Source organism: Anabrus simplex, chromosome 3 (genome assembly GCF_040414725.1).
Source record: "Anabrus simplex isolate iqAnaSimp1 chromosome 3, ASM4041472v1, whole genome shotgun sequence".
Lineage (NCBI taxonomy): Eukaryota > Metazoa > Arthropoda > Insecta > Orthoptera > Tettigoniidae > Anabrus > Anabrus simplex.
The window spans coordinates 198,902,776-198,914,029 of NC_090267.1; positions in this window are offsets into that span (position 1 = coordinate 198,902,776).

Below are 11,254 nucleotides of genomic sequence, written 5' to 3' on the forward strand. Positions count from 1 at the left end.
ATCCTTTCTTGGTACAATGTCATGGACTACCATATACCATGTCGATCGCACTTTAGCAGGGAGGTGAGGAGCACTGTTTTTCCAAAGTTGTTGATAGTCGGTGTTTGAAGGGATTTGTTGAAATAAACGCATGTATGGTGTAGGTGTTAGACGAAATAAATCAATGTTAATATTAATTGAACTTCTGGTACAAACTTGCCTTCCGTCAAATAGCACCATTCTTGCAAATAAATGCAGAGATACTTCAGGTCAGGCGGGACAATCCAAAGATCAGGTGGATTGCGTAAGTCCATCACAGTAGACCAGTGTTTCAACCAAGCAGATGAGAAGCTCCCGCGGTTCATTTCTATTTTTCTTCCACGACTCAAGAAGAGGGCTTGCCATTTAATGATGATGTTTCCAACCTAAGTCCACCAGCTGTTGGCTGAAGATGCAAGGTAGTTATCGGTTCTCAGAAGATATTTCCATGCCAAATGTACCAGGAACTAGCACATATTATCTGTCTAGCAAACGTTACAGGCAGTGGTAGTACTTGTGCAAGATACCAGCATTGTGATAGCAGGTATGTGTGGACAGTCCAGATCCTTTGGATTAGAGAGAGATCTCGGCAGTTGAGTTTTTTTGCATAGACTTTTATATTGTTGACAACAGGTCCCCAGTTTTGTTGATTCATGTCACTGGTCTCTCGAGCATAATATATTCCAAATATCTTGTGTCTTTCTACCGTTTGTAGGGATGGAATGCTCAGTCTCCTAAGGGAATCACTTTGGATGTACAATAGTTGATAGAAAACCCAGATACTGCAATGAACTGTGCAAGAGCATTTCCATGTGGAGTACATCGTTATTCGATGTTAATATTACACTGACGTCACCCGCATAAGCAGCTACCTCGATCTTTGCACTTCCTTGTGTTATTCCTCCTATTTCCTTATGCAACTTGCAAATGAGAGGATTTATGGCCAAGGTAAACCGCACCAACGAAGCCGGACATCCTTGTTTTACTGACCTCTTAATGGGAATGGTTTTAGTGTGAAAGCCATTAATTTGCAAAATCGCAAATACGTTTGTGTATAGACACTGAATTTAAGAGATAAAACATTTTAGCAGATACTGATGATTCACACTGTCAAATGCACGTTGATAGTCTAAGGACACTAGTAAACTCTGTGAATGATTGCGTTCGGTTGACGCCACGTAATCACGCAGCGAATAGGTAACATAAAAATGTGTTCGTCCAGGCACTCCGCAGTGTTGTGCAGGGTGAATGATGGATGATAATAATGGCGTAGTCTGTTAACTAGAATTCTGGCTAATATTTTGTAGTCATAAGTAAGAAGGGTGACTGTACGATAGTCGTTGACAGTGGTAGCTGTAGAGAACTACTTTATCAGTATAACTAGCGAATGTACCCGTGCTTCGCTACGGTATTCTACATTGTATTCGAATATCGAAGTAAATAGTGTGCATGCAGTAAATAAGATTGTTTTAAAATTGCATGTCTCTTAGCGTTATCCGAGAAAGAGCATGGGGAGGTCCCCGTACGTTGTTTCCAATGTAAAGTGTTTGTTATGGATTTGTGATATAACGGCAGGCTCACTTGCCTACTGCCATTCACAATCGAGTTGGGAAGTTTACATTATAATTGCAGGCCCCATTGCCTACTATGCGGAGAGAATCGATTTGGGGAGTTTTCGTTAAAATGGCAGCCCCCCTTTCCTACTTCCACACAGATTACAGTTTTTATTATAATGGCAGGCAATTACCCTACTATCACTCGAAATTGAGTTGTGCAGTTATCATTATAATGCCAGGCCCATTTTCCTACTTCCAGCCAGCTTACTGCCAGTCACACCAAGTTGGTGAGTTTCCATCAAAATAGCAGGCCACTATGCCTAATGCCAGTCACATTTCAGATGAGGACATTTCTTTATAATGGCGGACACCCTTGCCTACTGCCAAACACAATCGGGTAGGGGAGTTTTTAACAAAACTGCATGCTCACTTGCCTTCTGCAAGTCAAATCGAGAAGTGAACTATTCATTACAATTGTAGACCTTCCTTACTAATGACATTACACAGGAGTTGGAGAAGGAACCCTTTCATACTGCCAGTCAAAGTCGGTGTGGGGAGTACTGATTACAATAGCAGACCCACCCTTTCTCGATCGCTACAAATCGACATAAGTGAATATATATAGATCGACATACGAAAGTATATGCGTGTTTACAATATTGAATATTGAAGACCTTCATTTACAGATTAACTGCTACTAAACGTACGTCATATCGACAAAGGATTATACCATAAGACACGCCGGATTTAGTGGCCTAAATGGCTGGTCCTATGATATGTCATCTATTCTTGGGTCAGATTGAGTTAGAAGCGTGGAACAGGGTAACGTTCTTGTAAGATTATCTCACATTACATTACTTTTCGGATACATACATAGCATTTGGCTCATATATGGCTACTGGGTGGGCCAATTTCCGTGAAGAGTTTGATGATTCTATATTTCATATAAGTAATCGAAGGTGTGAATTATGCATGTGAAAATTCCAAATTGACTTAACATCCATTAATAGAGAAAAATCAAACGTAAAAGGGATACAGATACGGCAAAAAGTCATAAGACCAAGGTTGTAGATCATTCCAAATTGAACGGAGATTGTGCAATCTGTTATGTGATAGGAATTTCCGAAGGTCTGCACCATCATTAAAATTGCCTGCATATTTCGATATTCTTCGGGGATAAAAAGTGAAAAATTTAATGATCTTGGATATTTTCCGTTCGTTACAGGCTAAAACGTATAATTTTGTCAAATTTCAATTATCTTCTTTTTCTTCTGGCAGATTATGCCGCAGTCTGGATTTTGGGCGAGGCGGGTAAAAATTAGGACTTTCAGGAAACTAAACCAAAAATTATGCAGATGGTCATTATTACCCCTTAAACGGAAAGCTGTACGAAAATTTCGCCAAAATAGTCAGTGTAGAGGCACACAGTCGTTACGATTTGATTTATATAGATAAGGAATCTGCTCCATGTAAAACACCTTTTTGGCTATGTCCGCTGGACTTAACCTGCAAAACTGACCATTCATGCTATCTCCCTTATTAATCCTCCTGACGAAACAATGCACATGAAAAAAAGGTTTAGAGGTGGAATTCCATCACGTTTGGTCGATTTCCAGTCAGGTTGGTCTTGTTCTGTATATATTGTGGAAGAGTAAAATCACCATTTGTGTTCCCTATAAACCGCCAGTCCATTCCGGAACATGAAATGTTATTTACGTTTAAAACCTACCTTTGGACAGGTGGATGCTAAATATGAATTTTGGTTCGAATGTCTTCAGTAGTTTTCAAGTTGTAAGGAATACGCTTTACACGCACCCGCTGGTGAGTTAAGTCCGATGGGACTTGTACAAAAAAACGGTCCGTTAATGATATCTCCCTTATTAATCCTCGTATCGAAATGATCCACATGAGAAAAAAGGTTTAGAAATTAATTTCTACCAAGGCAGGTAGATTTAAATCAACGTTGGTTGTGTATATTTTGTGGAAATGCAAAATCACTGTTTCGGTTTCGTATAAACCCCCAGTCAGTTCAGGGATTTAGAAACAATATTTGCCCTAAAACCTATCAAGGACAGGTGTATTCTAAATATGAGTATGGGTGGAAATACATCCAGTAGTTTGAAGCACTCGCGTACATACGGCGTAATTAAGGAAGAAAATAATACAGTTAAGAAAGTTGAAAGTAATAGAAAATGGATTATAACTGAGGACAGCCGGATAACGACAAATATGTAAATACCAAGCTAATGTATTGGAAAATCAAATGCCCCTCAATAAATTATGCTAGTGTGAGTTATGGATATAATAAAGCGGTAACAGAGGAGAAATTTAGGTCCATTGATTCCTAGGTAAACAAAAAATAAGAATATGACTAATGGTGTTATTACTTAATCTATTCGAAGGCGGTTATAACATCCAACGATATTCCGCCAATATCCCGAAGATAGGCCGATTGAAGCCTCTCTTGCCTTCTACCCAAGGAACAACCACGAATTTAAAAGCATGATGAGGAAAATGGCAATACGTTACTTCCCTGCTGGCATGCAGTCATAGACGTTGCCATGGTAACCTGTAGGTTCGTTGTCGGTCTGTCGGTCACTCAATGCAGAGCATGGTACCAGCAGAAAATTGTAAATTTCTCCGTCATGTAAAGAGTAAGGTAAATTATGAACATAACGAAAGTTGTTTATAATGAAGAGACGTTTCACGTACGGTAAACGAAGTTTACAGAAAATCAATAGTATAAGAGAAAATGGAGGAAAACCATTGTGGGTTTCCTATAAAACCCCGTCTATTCAAAGATTTTAAAATGATATGCATATTGAAACCTTCCCCGGGATGAGTATACTCTAAATATGAAGTTTAGTTGAGATCTATCGAGCCGTTTCGACGTGATGGTGGAAAAACCATTCTGGTTTTCCTATAAACCCCCGTCTATTCAAAGATTTTAAAATGATATGCATATCGAAACCTTTCCCGGGATGAGTATACTCTAAATATGAAATTTGGTTGACATCTATCCCGCCGTTTCGACGTGATGGTGGAAAAACCATTCTGGTTTTCCTATAAACCCCCGTGTATTCAAAGATTTTAAAATGATATGCATATCGAATGCTTCCACGGGAGGAGTATACTCTAAATATGAAGTTTGGTTGAGATCTATCGAGACGTTTCGACGTGATGGTGGAAAAACCATTCTGGTTTTCCTATAAATCCCCCGTGTATTCAAAGATTTTAAAATGATATGCATATCGCAACCTTCCCCGGGATGAGTATACTCTAAATATGAAGTTTGGTTGAGATCTATCCAGCCGTTTCGACGTGATAGTGGAACAGACAAACAGACAAACAAACAGACACGAACAATTTTATGTATATAGATAGATGACGGATAAGCATGAGCACGTTGAAAAGTGCAGATTTCCACTTCGAGATTGATATCTCCTAAACGGTTTATGATATTAAGAAGGGTTTGCGCCATCAGACGCCTCATTATTCGCTCTACATGTTTGTTTCTAAACCATTTCCTAGTATCTCCCATATTAAGGGGGTAAATTGAGTTCAAATTCTGAATAGGGTGAAATTTGGGTACATTTTTAACATTTTACATTACATTTTGCCTACTTATGTATAAGCTAGAATCATGAAATTTGGTACACATATGTCCCTTAATCGTGCCAATGTGCGCACACAACGTGATGATCCTATCATTCTTATAAGTGTGTCAAACAATAAAATATACTTGTAAAAATCACCAAATTTACGAACAATCCAGAAATACGGCCAAATTTAACGTATAAGGGAGAGAGATACGACAAAATGTCACAGGACCAAAGTTGTAGATCACTCCGAATTGAAGGGACATTGTGTCATCCGTTTTGTGATACGACTTACCGTTTAGCCAAAAAATAGCTCAAAAGGAATGTCTGCGCAGTCATTAAAATTGCCTCCATATTTCGATATCTTTGGGGTTAAAAAGTGAAAAATTTGAACACATTGGAATTTTCCCGTCGGTTAGGGACCAAAAGCTATAATTTCACCAAATTTCAATTGTCTACCTCGTCTCGCAGGTTGTGCCGCCATCTTGATTTGGGGGGATGGGGGATAAAAATGAGGAAATTCCCGAAAATTTTTAAACCCACGGAACCTATAGGTTATCGTTTTGGATATACTATACGACTGTGTTCTTATGCTGAGCCCAAAATTTGAGCCCCCCCAGCGTGCCCCCTTCACGGAATTTTGAGAATTTCCGATTTTTCTAGGGATCCTGGGGTCATCAGTTTCCCTCGTACCAAGTTTCAAATTTCTGAGATTTCTGGAAGTGCCTCATTAATTCACGTCTTTTTTCATTTTTAAATATTTATATATACATCGCTCCAGCCCGACTTGCTTTTATATATATAGATAGATGACGGATAAGCATGAGCACGTTGAAAATTGCAGACTTCCACTTCGAGATTCATATCTCCTGAACGGTTTATGATATTAAGAAACGGTTTGCGCCATCAGACGGCTCATTTATCGCTCTACATGTTTGTTTCTAAACCATTTCCTAGTATCTCCCATATTAAGGGGATAAATTGAGTTCAAATTTTGAATAGGGTGAAATTTGGGTGCATTTTTAACATTTTACATTACATTTTGCCTACTTAAGTATAAGCTAGAATCATGAAATTTGGTACACATGTGTCCCTTAATCGTGCCAATGTGCGCACACAACGTGATGATCCTATCATTCTTATAAGTGTGTCAAACAACAAAATATACTTGTAAAAAATCACCAAATTTACGAACAATCCAGAAATACGGCCAAATTTAACGTATAAGAGAGAGAGATACGACAAAATGTCACAGGACCAAAGTTGTAGATCACTCCGAATTGAAGAGACATTGTGTCATCCGTTTTGTGATACGACTTACCGTTTAGCCAAAAAATAGCTCAAAAGGAATGTCTGCGCAGTCATTAAAATTGCCTCCATATTTCGATATCTTTGGGGTTAAAAAGTGAAAAATTTGAACACATTGGAATTTTCCCGTCGGTTAGGGACCAAAAGCTATAATTTCACCAAATTTCAATTGTCTACCTCGTCTCGCAGGTTGTGCCGCCATCTTGATTTGGGGGGATGGGGGATAAAAATGAGGAAATTCCCGAAAATTTTTAAGCCCACGGAACCTATAGGTTATCGTTTTGGATATACTATACGACTGTGTTCTTATGCTGAGCCCAAAATTTGAGCCCCCCCCCAGCGTGCCCCCTTCAGGGAATTTTGAGAATTTCCGATTTTTCTAGGGATCCTGGGGTCATCAGTTTCCCTCGTACCAAGTTTCAAATTTCTGAGATTTCTGGAAGTGCCTCATTAATTCACGTCTTTTTTCATTTTTAAATATTTATATATACATCGCTCCAGCCCGACTTGCTTTTATATATATAGATAGATGACGGATAAGCATGAGCACGTTGAAAATTGCAGACTTCCACTTCGAGATTCATATCTCCTGAACGGTTTATGATATTAAGAAACGGTTTGCGCCATCAGACGGCTCATTTATCGCTCTACATGTTTGTTTCTAAACCATTTCCTAGTATCTCCCATATTAAGGGGATAAATTGAGTTCAAATTTTGAATAGGGTGAAATTTGTGTGCATTTTTAACATTTTACATTACATTTTGCCTACTTAAGTATAAGCTAGAATCATGAAATTTGGTACACATGTGTCCCTTAATCGTGCCAATGTGCGCACACAACGTGATGATCCTATCATTCTTATAAGTGTGTCAAACAACAAAAGATACTTGTAAAAAATCACCAAATTTACGAACAATCCAGAAATACGGCCAAATTTAACGTATAAGAGAGAGAGATACGACAAAATGTCACAGGACCAAAGTTGTAGATCACTCCGAATTGAAGTGACATTGTGTCATCCGTTTTGTGATGCGACTTACCGTTTAGCCAAAAAATAGCTCAAAAGGAATGTCTGCGCAGTCATTAAAATTGCCTCCATATTTCGATATCTTTGGGGTTAAAAAGTGAAAAATTTGAACACATTGGAATTTTCCCGTCGGTTAGGGACCAAAAGCTATAATTTCACCAAATTTCAATTGTCTACCTCGTCTCGCAGGTTGTGCCGCCATCTTGATTTGGGGGGATGGGGGATAAAAATGAGGAAATTCCCGAAAATTTTTAAGCCCACGGAACCTATAGGTTATCGTTTTGGATATACTATACGACTGTGTTCTTATGCTGAGCCCAAAATTTGAGCCCCCCCCAGCGTGCCCCCTTCAGGGAATTTTGAGAATTTCCGATTTTTCTAGGGATCCTGGGGTCATCAGTTTCCCTCGTACCAAGTTTCAAATTTCTGAGATTTCTGGAAGTGCCTCATTAATTCACGTCTTTTTTCATTTTTAAATATTTATATATACATCGCTCCAGCCCGACTTGCTTTTATATATATAGATGACGGATAAGCATGAGCACGTTGAAAATTGCAGACTTCCACTTCGAGATTCATATCTCCTGAACGGTTTATGATATTAAGAAACGGTTTGCGCCATCAGACGGCTCATTTATCGCTCTACATGTTTGTTTCTAAACCATTTCCTAGTATCTCCCATATTAAGGGGATAAATTGAGTTCAAATTTTGAATAGGGTGAAATTTGGGTGCATTTTTAACATTTTACATTACATTTTGCCTACTTAAGTATAAGCTAGAATCATGAAATTTGGTACACATGTGTCCCTTAATCGTGCCAATGTGCGCACACAACGTGATGATCCTATCATTCTTATAAGTGTGTCAAACAATAAAATATACTTGTAAAAAATCACCAAATTTACGAACAATCCAGAAATACGGCCAAATTTAACGTATAAGAGAGAGAGATACGACAAAATGTCACAGGACCAAAGTTGTAGATCACTCCGAATTGAAGGGACATTGTGTCATCCGTTTTGTGATACGACTTACCGTTTAGCCAAAAAATAGCTCAAAAGGAATGTCTGCGCAGTCATTAAAATTGCCTCCATATTTCGATATCTTTGGGGTTAAAAAGTGAAAAATTTGAACACATTGGAATTTTCCCGTCGGTTAGGGACCAAAAGCTATAATTTCACCAAATTTCAATTGTCTACCTCGTCTCGCAGGTTGTGCCGCCATCTTGATTTGGGGGGATGGGGGATAAAAATGAGGAAATTCCCGAAAATTTTTAAGCCCACGGAACCTATAGGTTATCGTTTTGGATATACTATACGACTGTGTTCTTATGCTGAGCCCAAAATTTGAGCCCCCCCAGCGTGCCCCCTTCACGGAATTTTGAGAATTTCCGATTTTTCTAGGGATCCTGGGGTCATCAGTTTCCCTCGTACCAAGTTTCAAATTTCTGAGATTTCTGGAAGTGCCTCATTAATTCACGTCTTTTTTCATTTTTAAATATTTATATATACATCGCTCCAGCCCGACTTGCTTTTATATATATAGATGACGGATAAGCATGAGCACGTTGAAAATTGCAGACTTCCACTTCGAGATTCATATCTCCTGAACGGCTTATGATATTAAGAAACGGTTTGCGCCATCAGACGGCCCATTTATCGCTCTACATGTTTGTTTCTAAACAATTTCCTAGTATCTCCCATATTAAGGGGGTAAATTGAGTTCAAATTTTGAATAGGGTGAAATTTGTGTGCATTTTTAACATTTTACATTACATTTTGCCTACTTATGTATAAGCTAGAATCATGAAATTTGGTACACATATGTCCCTTAATCGTGCCAATGTGCGCACACAACGTGATGATCCTATCATTCTTATAAGTGTGTCAAACAGTAAAATATACTTGTAAAAATCACCAAATTTACGAACAATCCAGAAATACGGCCAAATTTAACGTATAAGGGAGAGAGATACGACAAAATGTCACAGGACCAAAGTTGTAGATCACTCCGAATTGAAGCGACATTGTGTCATCCGTTTTGTGATACGACTTACCGTTTAGCCAAAAAATAGCTCAAAAGGAATGTCTGCGCAGTCATTAAAATTGCCTCCATATTTCGATATCTTTGGGGTTAAAAAGTGAAAAATTTGAACACATTGGAATTTTCCCGTCGGTTAGGGACCAAAAGCTATAATTTCACCAAATTTCAATTGTCTACCTCGTCTCGCATTTTGTGCCGCCATCTTGATTTGGGGGGATGGGGGATAAAAATGAGGAAATTCCCGAAAATTTTTAAGCCCACGGAACCTATAGGTTATCGTTTTGGATATACTATACGACTGTGTTCTTATGCTGAGCCCAAAATTTGAGCCCCCCCAGCGTTCCCCCTTCAGGGAATTTTGAGAATTTCCGATTTTTCTAGGGATCCTGGGGTCATCAGTTTCCCTCGTACCAAGTTTCAAATTTCTGAGATTTCTGGAAGTGCCTCATTAATTCACGTCTTTTTTCATTTTTAAATATTTATATATACATCGCTCCAGCCCGACTTGCTTTTATATATATAGATAGATGACGGATAAGCATGAGCACGTTGAAAATTGCAGACTTCCACTTCGAGATTCATATCTCCTGAACGGTTTATGATATTAAGAAACGGTTTGCGCCATCAGACGGCTCATTTATCGCTCTACATGTTTGTTTCTAAACCATTTCCTAGTATCTCCCATATTAAGGGGATAAATTGAGTTCAAATTTTGAATAGGGTGAAATTTGTGTGCATTTTTAACATTTTACATTACATTTTGCCTACTTAAGTATAAGCTAGAATCATGAAATTTGGTACACATGTGTCCCTTAATCGTGCCAATGTGCGCACACAACGTGATGATCCTATCATTCTTATAAGTGTGTCAAACAACAAAAGATACTTGTAAAAAATCACCAAATTTACGAACAATCCAGAAATACGGCCAAATTTAACGTATAAGAGAGAGAGATACGACAAAATGTCACAGGACCAAAGTTGTAGATCACTCCGAATTGAAGTGACATTGTGTCATCCGTTTTGTGATACGACTTACCGTTTAGCCAAAAAATAGCTCAAAAGGAATGTCTGCGCAGTCATTAAAATTGCCTCCATATTTCGATATCTTTGGGGTTAAAAAGTGAAAAATTTGAACACATTGGAATTTTCCCGTCGGTTAGGGACCAAAAGCTATAATTTCACCAAATTTCAATTGTCTACCTCGTCTCGCAGGTTGTGCCGCCATCTTGATTTGGGGGGATGGGGGATAAAAATGAGGAAATTCCCGAAAATTTTTAAGCCCACGGAACCTATAGGTTATCGTTTTGGATATACTATACGACTGTGTTCTTATGCTGAGCCCAAAATTTGAGCCCCCCCCCAGCGTGCCCCCTTCAGGGAATTTTGAGAATTTCCGATTTTTCTAGGGATCCTGGGGTCATCAGTTTCCCTCGTACCAAGTTTCAAATTTCTGAGATTTCTGGAAGTGCCTCATTAATTCACGTCTTTTTTCATTTTTAAATATTTATATATACATCGCTCCAGCCCGACTTGCTTTTATATATATAGATGACGGATAAGCATGAGCACGTTGAAAATTGCAGACTTCCACTTCGAGATTCATATCTCCTGAACGGTTTATGATATTAAGAAACGGTTTGCGCCATCAGACGGCTCATTTATCGCTCTACATGTTTGTTTCTAAACCATTTCCTAGTA